This window comes from Psammomys obesus, unplaced genomic scaffold (genome assembly GCF_907164565.1).
Source record: "Psammomys obesus unplaced genomic scaffold, mPsaObe1.curated_primary_1811, whole genome shotgun sequence".
Lineage (NCBI taxonomy): Eukaryota > Metazoa > Chordata > Mammalia > Rodentia > Muridae > Psammomys > Psammomys obesus.
In genome coordinates, this window is record NW_026585742.1 from 6,864,939 (window position 1) to 6,881,195 (window position 16,257).

General features: G+C 45.9%; 1 protein-coding gene across 2 annotated transcripts in view; it reads right to left on the reverse strand.

Moving 5' to 3' along the window:
- Lrrc3b (leucine rich repeat containing 3B) overlaps window positions 1-15,755 on the reverse strand; it is an 87,231-nt gene extending 71,476 nt beyond the window's left edge. The window contains exon 1 of one of the 2 annotated variants that reach the window (XM_055599095.1): window positions 15,559-15,755. The gene's annotated coding sequence lies outside the window, so the exon portion shown is untranslated. Of the gene's footprint in view, window positions 1-14,444; window positions 15,027-15,558 lie in introns of those variants that run through there. The other variant, XM_055599097.1, reaches the window with a different exon arrangement.
- Window positions 15,756-16,257: the final 502 nt, after the last annotated feature.

Consider the following 16,257-nt stretch of genomic DNA (forward strand, 5'->3'; position numbering starts at 1 on the left):
ATTTTTTTCTTACCTTGCTTAGCGTGGTGTACTGATTAGTTTTTGTCAACTTTGCACCAAGATAGAGCCATTTGAGAAAAAGCACCTCAGTTCAGGAGGTGCCTCCCTCAGGTGCCTGTAGATACATGTGTTGAACATTTTCTTGACTAATGATTGATGTAGAAGGGTCCATCACATTGCATGTATGCCAACTCTGGGCAGCCTGTACTGAGTTACTTAAGAGAGCAGGCTGAGCGAGCAATGCAGAGCAACCCAATAAGCAGCATTCCTCCATGGCCTCTGCTTCAGCTGTCATCTCTAGGTTTCTGCCTTGAGTTTCTGCTCCTGACTTCCCTTCATAATGGACAGTGAATAGGATATGTTAGCTGAAATAAACCCTTTTCCCCAGTTTACTTTTAGTTATTGAGTTTATCAGAGCAATAGAAACCCTATCTAAGAAAACTTTGAAGTGTCTAAATGGCTAGTGACAATGAATTTCTGTTGAACAATACAATACTATCCAAGACGATATGGAATGTGAATGCTGAAGACTGGGAATGATGGCACATATTTGTAAACCTAGCCTTTAGGCTGTGAGAGGATGATCATGAGTTTAAGGTCAGCTTGTGCTTTCTAGAAAGAGCTTGTCTTGTAAAACAAAAACATACAAATGTATGAGTATTGAATGTTGTTATTAAGTATTTGAAAGAAATAGTAGAACACTATCCCAGAAGGCAATGAGAGGCACTCTTAAGGTAAGTCACTCTAGGGGTCTGTCAGCTGACTCTGAGGGTATCATCATCCGCAAATGAAATCCTAGCTGAACCTCGTCCACCTGACCCGGGCTATTATAGAGAAACCAGGAAGACTGTGTGAGTCATGTGGAAAAGAACCCGAGGGCATCACTTCCCACTCCAGTACCCTGCTCACTTCCGCATTCGACATCCTTATCACAGACAGTGCTGGCGTACCCCAAACACCACTCTCACTCCAAAAAAGGTGGAGAATAAACATCGGTGGCTGATGCTTTGCCACGTAGTAATGGCCTGTGTAAAGCAATCAGCTTCGGTCCCCAACATTAGAAAAAAGTAGCAAGAAACAGTGATGAGGGTACTTAAAACATTTCGTCATTGTTGTTAAAGATAACCTAACACTGTTCTGAATAAATGAAAAAGTATTTTTCTCCCACAGAAGAGCTAACCACATTTTAGGTTGAATTATGCTATGTTATTTTTAAACATAACAAGCGGAGATGCTACTTTAGAATCCTTGTACGGGCCTCACCTGTATGGAGACATTACTGGTTGACAATTGTCAGGAATATTTGCTGATTTTTTTCCCATTGACCTCTAAGTGGAAATGGGTGTTTTCTTCCACGCTAAAGGCATGCCACAGATTTACATCACCAACACCTGTTCCTTTGAAGTCCTTAGTAAAAGTCACAGTTTCCCTTTGCATAGGACTATATAGGTCCTTGCAGTCTTAAAATAGTATAGCTTTAAAACCATGTGGTTGATCGCTCCTGAACCTAGAACTCATACTACCTTGAGGGGTAAAATAGAAGCCATTTAGACACAAGGGGCAGTTGTCGGTGATGCTGGTAGTCTTTCCTATGGACACTGCATTCACAGACCAGAAGGATGCAGTCATTAAAACAAAATTAAAGAATTCAAATCAGAATTTTAAATTCTTTGCTAATTGTCTTTTGAAATATGATATGCACATGGGCAGGTAGTCAAGCCCAGGCAAGTCAAACACATCTCACTATTACCTAGGAAAACTCCTGAGCTGTGGTACTTAAAATATATTGCTTAATTATTGATAATAAATAGGAAATAGCAGAGTCTGTATAATGCTCAGAGTGCTTTGTACCAGTGGTTTTGGCACTTGGAAGGCTGAGTGGGGAGGACTATGAGTTAGAGACTAGTCTGGGTTGTATCTATATCTATATATGCTCTGCACAAATTCAAGCAGATTGCCAAAAGGGTCCTCTGCAAAAACCATGGTAAAGATTCCTCCTCTAGATGGGTTGTTACTGGCAGCACTGTTCTCTGGACGGTCCATTCCTCCACCTGGGCCTAGTCATAGTTCTGCTGATGCTTTGTGAGAAGTTCCTCATGACTCTGCATGGAGGAAAGAGAAAGCTCACAAGAGGAAGTCCTGGAGCTGATGTGGACTGGGAAATGTTAGAGGGTGAGAAGCTTACACCAATTTCCAAGTAGCTCAATAAATCAGCAAGATGTCTCCATCAGACAGGCGACTCTTCCACCTCCAGCAAGAAAAGTGAATTCATCTTCCTTGTAATAACTAAATGACTTCCATCAGCTACTCCACACAGCTCTGCAGGGCCTTCCCAACAGACAGCAAAGTGAGACTGGCATAGCAGATACAGGTTCCGGAGAAATGAACTCATGTTGGAGGCCCTCATAAGCATGACACTATTGCCTAATAGATAGAAACAACCCTGGCTAAAACCAGCATTGTTGACCTTAGAAATCTTTTTCCTGTTTTAACACTAAGAGAGACACTGGTAGAGAGAGAGGGAGAGATGCGACCTACTATTTAATATTGCCAATGTATTTTCCATTACACAACTAGAATGCTGTTACCTAAGCACGTCAGATTCTTCAAACCCCACACCCACAGGTTCTGAACTCAGTCGCACTGATGTGATTAAAGAGGAAGAGTACCTTGAGGAAATCATGTCTCTGCTGACAAGTACCAAGCCCCATGAAGTGAATTTCTTATAGTTTCTGAGTCATTTCTTATAGCAAGAGAGAATTCCACAGCCACCAGTTTTTCAGAAAATCCTACTTGCTGTGGCAGCCTGACTACTGGACCTGGACAGGCCCTGCTGATACCAGGGTTTTAAGTCTTGTAAAAGGAAGGGTCAGCCAAGTTTCTTTCCATAAGCTCAAGGAAATGAGGATTTGGCAAGTCAGGATCCAAACTTGAAAGCTCTCTATTGAAAAGAGTTAGTTCCAGGAGACCTTGATAAAATCGCTAATGCTTAGACACAGTTGCCTGCTGCATGCTGGGTAAGTAGAAAAGCATGCTGACTGCATTCATTTTACTATCATTATGTCTCCATGGGGTGATGGGTAAGGAAAGGCAAGCTCATTAACATCTTGTAGTGGTGGTGGTGGTGGTGGTGGTGGTGTGTGTGTGTGTGTGTGTGCGCGCGCGCGAGCGTATATATTCCTAAGAAAATCTAATTTATCTTTATTTCAAATTAACATTACAGGAATTCTTTAACATTGAATGAACTGTTTCCAAACTAGCCAAGTGGAATACCTGTTATTCTCTTCACTAGAGTTCACACATTCAATCGGTACATAGGTGTTGAAGGTCAGACTGTAGGTTAGCCCTGGTGATGAAGCAGGTATCTTCTTCCTCATCTGGAGGCAGGTGTGGCCCCATATTGTCCTATAGTAACTTCCTTTTAGGCTGATATTAATCAGAGTGGCTCAAACAATAGAAATTTTTATCTTACCTTTTTCTTGCTGTAGAAGGTGCAGCAGGGCTGAGTCTGGCATGAGCTTTGCTTGGGTAGCAGTAAATGTCTTCTCATTGTGTCTTTACAAGGTTTTCCTTGCACTGAGAGAGGAAGCAAGCTTTGCTATCTCTTTTTATGGGGAAGCAATGCCATTTCAAAGGCCACCTACATGACACCCTCTCATCCTAACCATGTCTCAAAGGCTCCATCCTCAAATGCTACCGCCCAGAGGCTTGAATTATGATGCATTTGCTTTTCCATCTTTATGTCCAACAAATTCAATATCGCCAGTGCTGAGTAGGTAATGTGTCATGTGTGAGATGTACGTACTCAGAAAAGGGGTGCCTGGGATCCTTTGGGGATCAGCACTTACAGTGGTCAGAGGAAGAGCTGGGGAAGATCTACAAAGACAAAAGATGTGTCAGTACTTAGGACTCAGATGACTTAGGCCTTGGGTGTCTAGGGGTGAGTAGAACTTCAAAGTTCAGGTCAGATCCCGAAGCAACTGTGGTTAAACATTCAACGAGGAAGCTCTTGTTATTCAGGTATCCCATTTCAAGGCTTGCCTGGTTCACTGAAACTACCTGTGACCATGCTGAACTGGGCAACACGTAAATAAATAAGGATAACTCAAATCAGACAACAACATGGGTGACAGTATAATAAACCTGAAGTTTTCACAAAGACAGTTTCAGAATTCTTTTAATCCAGTGATGTGATATGGGTCAAATGATGTGTGTGGAGTGTGTATGTATGTCTCCTGACAATGTCAAAGCCAGGGTCCACTGAGCTCAGTCCCTCAATTAAGAATAGCTAGGGATTTGCAGGGTTTGATCATGTCCTTGAAATCTTGCATGATCAAAATTAGACTAGAATGGAAAAGGATCAAGAGAGAAGAATGACAAAGCCAAGTTCAGGCTGATAGCACTCTGACTGACACTTGGTGTAAATGAGCCCTGAACAGAAAGAAGCTCTGCCCTCACCTCCCGGAAGGAGCTAACTGAACATTCCAAGGAGCTCCATGGCATCTTGCACTCCTGCTGCACAGACTCCCAACTCCCTGCTTGATCTCTGGCTTTCAGATTTCCAGCATGCAAAATCAGGCTCTACAGAGTGTTGTGCACAGAAGGAAGCAGGAAATGTGTCCTTAGATCTCTTCCTTTATCCACTGTTTGAATTTAGTAGGCATGGGCGGGCATTTGGGAATGACTGAGCTATTTTGAGTCTGTTCTGGGTCTGCTTCTGTCACAAAACACAGGGACCTGTGGCTTATACCAACACTTGTCTGATTTGCACAGGCTCGACTTCCATCATCCAAAGACTTCTCGTAGTAAGGTATAGAGGGCAAGAAATACAGTAAGCATTTGGCAGAAAAGTGATGTTAGAGCTTACTGGATTCACCTATGCTCACTTATACTGACAGGCAGAATCACAATCACAGTGAGGAATTTCAGTTGCATACCTTAGCACATTTAAACAGGCTTGGAACTTAGACTCCCCTCTGTGGTGGGAGCCTGAATACAGGCCAAACGTCTGTTCTGTCTTGCTTTTTATTATTATTATTATTATTATTATTATTATTATTGTTTGCATTAATAAAATGGCTCTCACTTTGTAGCCCAAGCCATTCTTAAGCTCACGATCCTCCTGTCTCAACTTCCTAAGTGCTGAAATTACAGCCCCATGTTGCCATGAAGGCTTTCACATTCATTTTAGGTGACTGAGTCCAACCAATGCACTGAGGAGCTCTCAGACACAACCTGAGCTTCAGGCTTGTGCTCAGAAAAGCTGAAATCCTGCCCGGGCTGGGTACAGTCAAGAGACAACAGGAGTCAGCAACTTACCTCCTGGAGCCTCAAAGCCCCAAGCAAATTAAACCCTCTTCCCCTAGAGCCACAAAGGGGTCCCCACTCTGCCTCTGCTAACGTGTTGCCTCATCTGTCTTCATTGTTGGAGGGGCCCCTATGATCATTTTTTGCAGTCAGTCTAACTGCCTCAGGCTCTAGGAAGTCAATTTTGATAACCCTGGAACAGACAACAAGCTTTGTTCAGAGCTCTGGAACATCTTCCCATGCTTGTTTTATTTGTTTACTTAATCTTTATTTTTATATGATGAGTACAGGTGTTCTGCCTGCATGTGTATCTGTGTGGTACATGCATGCAGTGCCTGTAGTGGCCTGAAGAGGGATTGGATTCCCTGGAACTAGAGTTATGGATAGTCCTGAGCTGCCATGTGAGTGCTAAGAACTGAACTCAGGTCAAAAGCAACAAGTGCTCTTAACCAAGAAGCCACCTCTCTGGCCCTGTTAACCTCTTTTCACAGGTCCATGTCAGTGCAGAGCACACAGTCAGCTATCAATGCTATGCTTGGCTTGATGTCAATAACATCACCTTAAGTGTTACTTGTCAGGTGCCAGGCACTGTCAAAAGCACATTATACACATGCTGTATATATACATGTATATACAGCATGTGTATATATATATATGAGAAAACTGAGGCATAATAAAGACAGGAAGATATCCAAGTCACTTTGTTGGCTGTTAAATGGCAGAACTTTATCAGGTTAGCTCTAGATGGATGGACATATGTGTCAGTAAATATATTGCAACAATAAGGGGGGAAGGAGAAATGAAAAGAGCAGCAAACTTTTGAAAATAAAATGGTAAAAGTAGATCAGGGCAGTGATGTTTGCAGGAAAATTTCACAACTAGATTTCAGGACAGGTGTCCTTCTTTGTGGTGTAAACACTCACCCCATTGACTTTAAAAAAACCAATATAACACTAAAGTGAAGAATGAGAACAACTGTCAGTACGACAAGCCCGACAAGTCCAACAAGCGGTGGCCCAGAGGTGCTTACAGGAGGCCAAGGAAGATGATACATAAAGAAACAGGGAATAAAGAGCAGGTCCATCAGTTCATGTCAGAGACAGTCCCTGTTCCCATTACTATGGAACCCACTTGGACACCGACCTGCCATGGGCTACATCTGTGTGCAGGGGTTCTAGGTTATCTCCATGCATGGTCCTTGCTTGGAGTATCAGTCTCAGAAAAGACCCCTGTGCCCAGATTTTTGGTTCTGTTGCTCTCCTTGTGGATCTCCTGCCCTCTCCAGGTCTTACTATTTCCCACTTCTTTCTTTCATAAGATCCCCTGTACTCTGCCCAAAGTTTGGCTATAAGTCTCAACATCTGCTTTGATACCTTGCTGGGTAGAGCCTTTCAGAGGCCCTCTATGGTAGGCTCCTGCCCTGTTCCCTGTTTTCTCCTTCTGATGTCCATCCTCTTTGCCTTTCTCTTTGATCACCTCCTCCTAAGGGGGGGAGCAGCCTTACCAGGACACAGAGGAAGACAATGCAGTCCTGATGACACCTGTAGACTAGGATCAGAAGGAAGGGGAGAAAGACCTCCCCTATCAGTGGACTGTGGGAGGGGCATGGGTGAAAAAGGGAGAGGGAGGGCAGGAATTGGAGGAAAGGAGGGAGGAAGCTACAGGGGGGATACAAAGTGAATAAATTGTTACTAATTAAAAAATAAAAAAAGGATCGGGAAATAGCCAGTGAAGGACCATGAGTTCATCCTCCAGATGAAATCTTCCCTGTACAACCAGACCAAATGTAATGGTTTTAGTAGAGAGTAACAGAGCTGGACTCAAGATGTATTCTCACACAGTCCAATTTCAGGAAATCCTTGTATAGCTCTTCTACCTCTTGCCTGCCCCAAACAATAAGCTCTACAAGGAAAGTTGACCTGTCACACCCGTCCCCACCATCACACCCTTACCCATCCTGCTCTCTCATCACCCAGATCTTGTACCTCTGTAGCTTCTACTCCCATCTGCTAATTCTAGGGTTGCAAAAGTTCTCCAGGTATCATTGGCCCTCAGGATTATAGGATGTCTACCCAGCATCGCTGGATTAGCGCCTAAGCAAACATGAGCGTGAAGCGGTTCACATGGATTATAAACAAAAAGACACACCTCAATCTTAGAGTCCATGCTGCGGGGGGGGAGGGGCTTTTGAGGGGTCTGAGTCCCCATTTGTCCTCTCACTGAGCATTTCAGGTGGCCAGCCCAATGCCAGCATATGATCAGAAAGATGAACCTATACATACATGAAGATTATTTTGTTTTCTGGGATGTTGGCAGTACTCTCTAAGCTAAAGGTTTCCTTGAAGAACTTGTTTTTCTACTAAGCAGGCTCTGTTTCATCAGTCGGAACAAATAAAACTGTTCACCTCAGAAGTGGGACATTCAGTCACTGTCCCCAGTGCAGGATGATGAGAGCCACCTCTTTAGGAAACACACCATTATTGCAGTCCATCGTCCATTCCCCGGCTTAAGAGTTCTTCAGATTCTGGACGTTTCCCGTGGGCCTCTAACCACCTGCCTGCATTCTGGAAGTTTCCTGATATTTGGAAACTGCTCAGGGAAAGGAAGTAAGCTTTTCAAAACCACTGGCAGTGGGGTTCCCGAAAGGGAAATGTGCTGGCGAGGAAGCTGGCAGTGCAGCCTCACTTTGGGTCCTACAGGCCAAGGCCATGGGATGCTATCCAAAAGAGCTGTTGCTGGAAGCTAAAATGCAGCCAGTCTTCATCCCACCCACAGGTGCTTCTGGGCCAGGTGCTCCCAGAAACTTTTTTCCAATCCTTAGTACAGCATTCTGTAACCTGGCAGTTGTCCTGATGTGGGATATTCTTTCAGCTAACAATCTCCTTAATATTCCAACATTCTTAATGCCTATGAGTAGGGAAGAAAAAGCACTGCCTTGGTGTGGAGAAGTGAAAATTGGTCTTAGGAAAAAGGTTCAGCAGCTAAAGCAGCCACCAAATCTGTATATTACAACTCACCAAGATTCACCTCAACTTACACCCAGCAGCTTGGACAACAAACAGGGTCCTTCTGTTCTCCAAGGCTGCCTGGCAAATGTAGTGGCCACCCTGATGCAGTGTTCTTAGGTGGTCCAAAGACTTGCAAGACATCCACCAACAAAGACCAAGTGACCAGTCCATGACTTTAATGGACAGAAATCACAACTTTTTTGTTAGCTCTTCTATCACAACACAGCATTGCACTCTAATGCCAATGCAGGCCTCATGGGAACTGGCAGAGCTACGGCTCTGTCACAGATACAGGTAAGGCCTGTTCACACCACAGTGCAGTTATCTCTCAGTGGCACTTACTCTCATTGCTTCCTTGATAAGGTAGCACCTAATCCAACCACAGAGGTTATGTTAAAATACATTCCATAGGAGCCACAGGGAAGAGCAACAATGGCCGCAAGAGAATCTGATGAATAAGCTTACATATACGAAATACATTTAAATGTATTGCTTCAGAGTCCCACAGCTTCGTCTGACCTGCCAAAGGCACTGTAGCATAGAAGGCGGGAAGAGGCCAGGGCTGGGGACACGGAAGGAACAGTAATGCATCATTCTGATATGTAAGAAAGAACTGTGGCCCTCTGAGCAGATACAGACAAGGAGAAACACCTTAGCTTACTTTTCTTTAACGTTCATCACCATTTCATGCGACAGACCTCACACTCCTTTATCTTGTTTCCCTTGGCCTTGGGGATGATATTAAATGTCACTCTCTGGTACTTACACTCTTTCTTTCCTGGTTCAGTTCCCTGTGGTCTTTCTTACCACTTCTCTCCAACCTTCCTTCTTCTCCCGCTGTTCTTGCCTCTCGCCTGGCCCTCCTGCACCTGCCCTCTTGCAGCGGAAGGCCACTTATGGCCCTCCTGCAGCAGAAGCTTCGGTTGCCTAATACTCCATCATACCATGTAGGAATAACGCTCATTGTACTGATGAGAGGGATCTCTGAGACACAGATGGAAGAACAGACAGTCCATCCCAATAAATGTCTGGACACTACTCTTAACAGGAAGATGAAAGCTAACCGTGTGAGATACATGGAAAGCATCCTTTTAGGGAATTACAGTGGCCCATGTAGGGAATCCCAGAGGTTAAATCAGGACATTCCTCCTCACCCAAAATTCCGAGCCAAGCATGTTGCTTACTCACTGTGAGAGGGAACCCTGGAGGCAGGCCTGGAGGAGGTCTGTTCCTGTAAGTCAGAGGTGAGGTTAGAATAGAAGCCTGGGGGAGAGCCAGGGAGAAGCTTCACAACTTGCACTTTAGCTTTAAGCAAAACAGTGCACTGTTCCTGCAAACCAGCCCTTGTCTAGACAGGTTTGTGAAAGTTCCTCCCAGTAAGGTAGCAAAGAGAATGCCTACCCTATCAATAACCCAAAGAGGAAAGGCAGGGCAGGAAAGAGGGAGGAAAAGGTGGGGCAGAAAAGAGGGAAGAAGAAAGGGACTAAGGGGAAAGTAAAGAAAAACAAGAAGCTATCTTATATTTGGAAGCAGAGTGCACTATCAAGTTAGCTCCATGGTACTGAAAATAGTTTGAGGTACATTTTAATATTGTTTTTCTTTTTTTCCCCAATAAAAAGCACTACAACACTCTTTAAGAAAACTGCCTAAGAGTATAGTAACATTTGCACTGGGCAAGTATTAATATAAAATATAGCTTAGGAGTTTAGCATGGAAAGAACTGATGAATGTAATCTTTCATAATCTGTTTATCCCTCAAAGACGAAAACCCATTCTCACGGCATTAGTTCTCTTTCCGAGACTTACTCATTCATTTATGAAGAATTGCATGGACCGTTCTATTAATTTACAACTTTGGAAAAATACCACAGACTCAAAAGAAGACCCCAGACTTCACTCTTACAGGAACTGACCATGTCACACGGCTCAAGAAAAGACTGCAGAGTTCACTGTCACAGGAGATGGCCTTGTCACATGCTGAGCTGAGCTGCTTCAATAGCTAAGACATTTTAAAGAGTACACAAAAGTTGACAGCTATCTCTAATCTAAAAGCCTTATCCATTCTGCATTGTCAAAAAATGTTCATAGTCACAATATATAAATAAAACAGCGCTAAATTTTAATAACATAGAGAACTCAAATGTGGACATGTTTTAAGATATTATTATAATGGTTTAAGGCAGAATTCCTGAGGAAAAAGCTTCTCTGGTTCCATTTTGATCTTTTTATTTTGTTTTATTGGTTTGTTTCATTCATGGAATTATCTCAAACCCTTTCCTTAGAATCTTTTTTTTTGGGGGGGGGTGTAGAGGGTTGGGCTGAGATTCGGTTTCTCTTTGGCTCTCTAGCTGTCCTGGAGCTTTCTTTGCAAACCATGCTAGGCTAAAACAGAGAGATCCACCTATATCTGCCTCCGGAGTGCTGGGATTAATGGAATGCATCAATACTACTCAGCTTTAAATCTATTTTGTCTTCTCTTGCTAGTCAAAATCTAAATTGGATGCTATGGATTTTAATTATTTATTTTAAAATATCAACATAAAATGAAATTAATGTATAATCACACCACGGAGAGCATGAGCATTTACAGTCTATGCGTTCTGAAAGAAGACTTCATTTCTTCTTGTGATTCCCCTCATGGTTGCTTAGTTTTTCTGTTGTCTACAAACTTAGATTTCTAGGATTTAAGGTGTGCTTGGGGAATTGTGACAGCACCCTGTGAGTCACCTGATGGGGTACCGTACCACAAAGGTGCCCAGGGAGTAAGAAAATGGGCTGTCTGAAGAGCCTGAAATGGCTGACCAGACTGTCCATGCAGCTTCCTGGGACTCTCAGGCTCAGAAGAGACCATTTCTTGTCATGTTGTCACAATAGATTTCAAGGGTTCATCTATTATCTTATTCCTCAATTACTGTGTGTTAACCAAACCAGTGTCCCTACCTTGAGATGGTTACATTTTGGGGACAAACTGATTACTTATGGTTCTCCCTGAAGAGCGTGGCAGGTGTCTGGATTTTTCTATTTACATAAAACTATGATTCATTTTAATGAACCCTCTAGAAAATGAGTGCAGTCCCTGGAAACACTGAGACCCTGGAATTTGTCAGACAGACACAGAGCAGGGAGAGATGGATGGATGGATGGATGGATGGATGGATGGATGGATGGGTGGATGGATGGAAAAGATGAGCCAGAATTGCTTCTGGAGTTCCTGTCACTCAGAGCTTCTCCAGCAGGCCTCACCTTCTTCTTCTCCATCAGTCAATACCCAGATCCAATACACAGGATCTCTGTGATGGACTGTCACCAAATTGGAGGTGACATAAGAGCTACCAAATTTCTACATTCATTTATAATTCCTGCCACCCTGGTAGAGCTGGGCAGTGGGCTTTTCCCACTCTACAGCTGGAGTTTTCTTAGATTGTCTTCTATGAGCTCAGAGAAAGTGCGTGAACTACCTTTAGCACATAGAATCCCACTCCGCAAGACTTCCTAGAGGTCCACAGAGTTCCTAGGTGGCTGCAAAGTGTTCTCTAGAAAAGGAGCTCGGCGAGCAGAAAAGTATGTGTGGTCCACTGCTACACTTAGAATTACATCAGCACAGAAATCTAATGAATGGCCAGATATCAGGGAAAAATCCACCAATGCATTTGGTTGCATAAAAAAAGACCTTTCCCCTGATATTCTGCAATTTCTCAGCTTATGCACCTGATTGTAAGTAGAAAAGGAGAAAACTACTCAAACTTGATAAGACCTTTCAAAAATGGCTGGTAATACATTTAATCTTATTTAGAATCATTAAAGGTTTCCATGGTTAGTTAATTTTTGTTGATTTGAAGGCTTATAAATAAATAGTCTACTACATTTTTATTCCCAAAGATCCAGGTTTGTGGTGATTTTTCCATTGTAGGGTACTCATTTTATCAGGTAATACCGATTAAAAGCATTTTTATGGAAAAATAAGCAAAACTACCTATTTAAAAAATAAGCAAGTCTTTTTCCCTAAGTATTTTTAAGGTGTTGAAATACATCAGAAATACATATTTATTTGTACATAATCAAAGTTCACAGGACCCAGGGGTCGAAAGGCAATGGTTCCCACATTACTTATGCTACAAACTCACTGACAGGTAGTACCCAGCACCAACTGGCCCCCTTGGGAGGAATATTTGTCTCTGAATTCCCAGTTTATGCTGTGTTCTCATTTAGCCCCCAGAAAGACATTCTCTTGTGGACTGCTCTTGCTACCCCAAAGGCCTCTGACTTTTGAGCAAAAAGCAGATCACACATAGATCTCCGACACCATCTCCCACATCTGCTAACGTGTTAGCAGAGGGTCAATAGCAGCTGGATTCTGAGACTGGCTTCCGGTGCCCCCCAAGAGACTCCGACTCTAGGGACAGTCTCCACCATTCCCCACACTCCAGATTCCGGGGTACTCACATATACCCCTGGGCGGAGACCAAAGCAGAACGGGCCTCGTTCAGTCACCTCTCCTGTGGACAGCCTTTACTACAAGATCTGCTTGTGAATTTGGACCACACAGCTTGACACAGCTTGCCTACTATGTTCTGGCTGGGTGACCCAGAGCAAACCCATTCTCCATGATTTGATTTTCCCACTTACTCAATCATGCACAATTACTTCACCTAACTTTCATGACTATTTTGTAAATTAAAAGTAACACAAACACATACAACATCCTGGTTAGTGTCTGGCCGTTCGTGCAGTACCAACTGGTCGAATGTTAAGAGACACTACTATCACCCCAGTCTCCCCAACACAGTTCATCCACTGACCCAAGCCACCTCAGACTCTGACTTTAGAGTCAGAAGGCTTTGAAGCCTTTTCTCAAATTCCCAAGAGATGAGGCATTCCACCCCATTTCTTCAAAAAGAAGGAGAACACAAATCCAGGTGAGAGGAATCCAGAAACCTGTCAGATTGGTTGACATCTGGGGTCCTACCTCAGACATCCAGGTGGTTCAGAAGAAGCTGCATGCTGGTCACCAGCCAGGTCTGACTGGGGAGGGTGTGGCCACCTTTGTGCCCCAGAAAAGCATCAGAAGCTTTTTGGAGGGAATCCCCATTCTTTGTCCTAGAGCTCCAGGGCTGTCTGTTTTGAAGCAGAGAGCTAGCTGCCCCAGGTGCTCCTGGGAATGGGAGTGACAACCATAGAATTATCCCTAGAGCCCTGATAGTCCACCTCTTTTCTGGAAGGCTCTGACTAAGAGGCCAAGCAACATGACTCCACTTCTGCTTTCCTTCCCAGGTAGTTCAGGATAGGAGAGACAATCACAGGGCAATCCAGGGAAGGTTGTCCTGCTAGAAGCCACAATCTGAGGAGTTCATGCAGGGAGAAGCTGGGGGCTGTCCACAGCTCTAAACAAACACAGACCGCAACTGCTTTCCCACCCATCTAGGTGGGGAATAGAGACATACGGGACTCTTAGCAAAAAGTGTCCCTGAGAGGGGGTAAAGAGGGTTATGTACCTCCTCTTCCAGACATCTTCCAGATGTGTTTCCTACCAGGGAAGAGAGGAGGAGGCTACTAGAGACAAGAAAGAGGACACTCTTTTTTTTTTTTTTTTTTTTTTTTTTGCAATGGGCGCAGGAGGCCCCTTCCCAGGAGTGGTCTTGAAGGCCAGATGGCTGGGGTGCAAAGGAAGACCTCTGCATACACCAAACCATCAGAAACAACCAGGAGGATCTATCTGGAGGTTGCGAAGTGGGTAGACCCGCCTCTGATTCCAGAGACCATGTGGAGAAGCTGGGTCTCCCTTCACTGGAGGAGCTGTGCACACCCCCTTCTCCACACACCCTCCAGCTCTAAGGCAAGGAAGGATCTTTCCTAACCCAGCTCAGGGCTCCCCCACTCCCTTCTTTACTCCGCCCAGGTGCAAACCTTGAAGCAGCCAGGGGAAGGTGGCTCCCAGAGCAGCCTCCGCCCTGCACTCTCCTAAGGAGGGCTGGGACCCCAGTCTATCTGTTGAGAGCTGGTTAGGGACTCCCCTTCGCTTCTCACACATAACCCTAGGGATCAGGCCAAGAGTCCCCTTCTCATTCCAGGACGTGGAGACATCCTTGAAGCCCCAATGCTGTCAGAGAAGGTGGGCGTAGATCTACCGACCCGGTTGCGGAGATGAAAAGGTGTAGAAGCGATCTGGTGCCAGAGGAGAGAGGCTGTGGTCCTCTTGGAGCCAGGGACAGCGTCCACGGTCCATGATCTGAACATTCAGTCACCGCCCAAGATGCCAACGCATTCAGACTGTAGCCGAGAGGTCTGTCTGTTCCTGGGGAGGGAGCTCTTTCTACCCTCGGCAGAGGCAGCTAGCCTTCCTAAATACCCCTAGGCAGGAATTCTAGGGCTGCTTCCCACCTCCGGACCTCCCAGGTACCTAGCCCCTCCCCCTGTATTTACACACCCAGACCAGCGGCCTCCACCCCCACCGGGCATCAATCTTTTTTGCAAATCCTTTTCAGTGGCGACAGTGGGCTGCCCCTTTCATCCACATTAGCAGAGCCTTTCCAACTCCCTCACCCTTGGGCAGATCTCATCCTCCACTACCTCCCGCATCCTAAAGAGGGATCTTTTCTTCCCAGAACCACTTATTTCACCCACCCAGATCAGCACTTGCATTTCCCAGGGCACGTAACCATAACCGAAAGACACTCGGAGGTTTTTTTATTGTCGAGTTGGGGGTGGCGGGCTCGAGCGGTCTGACACCCACCGCTCCGGATGAAGACCTAGGGTGGCAGCAGCCTTCCCTTAAGTCCCACCTCTCCTAGTTCGCCCCCTGTTCCCCTAACCCAGCTGATACAGGCTTAAGGAGCACCACTAGATCCCAAGCCCTCGCCTCTGGAACCGGAGCTGCAGGGAGCAAAAAGTCGAACTGCAAGAACACAGTGAGAGAAATGGGCATATGCGTTAAGGCAAGGGAAGCTGGGGGAAGGGCGCACGCGAGACCTGAACAGGCACCGCACCAGGTGAGAACCACGCAGGGAGGGTCACAAAAGTTTGCAGACTGCTGCAAGGCACCTGGCTGCACGAGAGCGAAAAGGGTCGACTTCCCTTCTCCAGGCGGGGTCTTTCCAAAGATATGTGTCAACGGGACCCGGAGGTTTATACCAACAAGGCTCAGAACTGCGGTGACCGTTCTTGGCTTCCCAGAGAGATGGCCTAGGCACCCTGACTGGGAGCTGATCCCGCGCTCTGCGTAAAGCAACAGGCGGCTGCACCTTACCTTGCGCCAGTCCTGGGTTGGGATGGCTGCTCCATCCTCGTGGCGCAGGGAGGAGGCGTTTGGTGCGTATGCCTAGGGTTGTGCGCGCTGCCAGAACTGCAGCGGCCGCCACCTCCAGCAAGCTGCAAACTGGGCTACCCACCCTGACCCGGCCCGCCGGCCGGGCTCCGCTCCGGAGCGACCGCCGCGGCGGCGTGGATGCGCTGTGGCCAGGGCGCAGGACGCAGGCGGTGCGTGGCGCGGCTGGCGTCTTTGCGCGCAGCCACCGAGTGAGGGTGCGGCCCCGGGCTGCCGTGTGGGGCACGACTTGGCTTTTGCTGCTGCGGCGGCCGCTGCAGACCCTGTGCGGGGCGCCGGAGCCTGGCTGGAGGTGGAGACAAAGATGCGAGAGAAGCAGAAAGACGCTCGCCAACGTGCAGGCGGCTCAGTCACTAGAGGGGACTCGCCTCCAAACCTGGGCTAGGGATGGAGGAGGAGGGGCGAGGCTTCTGGGGACTAGAAGAGCTAGAGCTAGTGAACGTGACAGGCCGAGCTGGCTAACCCCTTTCTGGTACTGTTCTCTGCATTGTAGCTGGAGGTCCTGAATGGGAAGGGGAGGGGCTTCACTCAGCCTTTGCTGAAGAAGGGAAGCTGAGGTAGGAACAGTAGTTTCCTCCACTGCTCTTCCATCTCCTTGTACAGTTCCAGGACAGGTTGCTA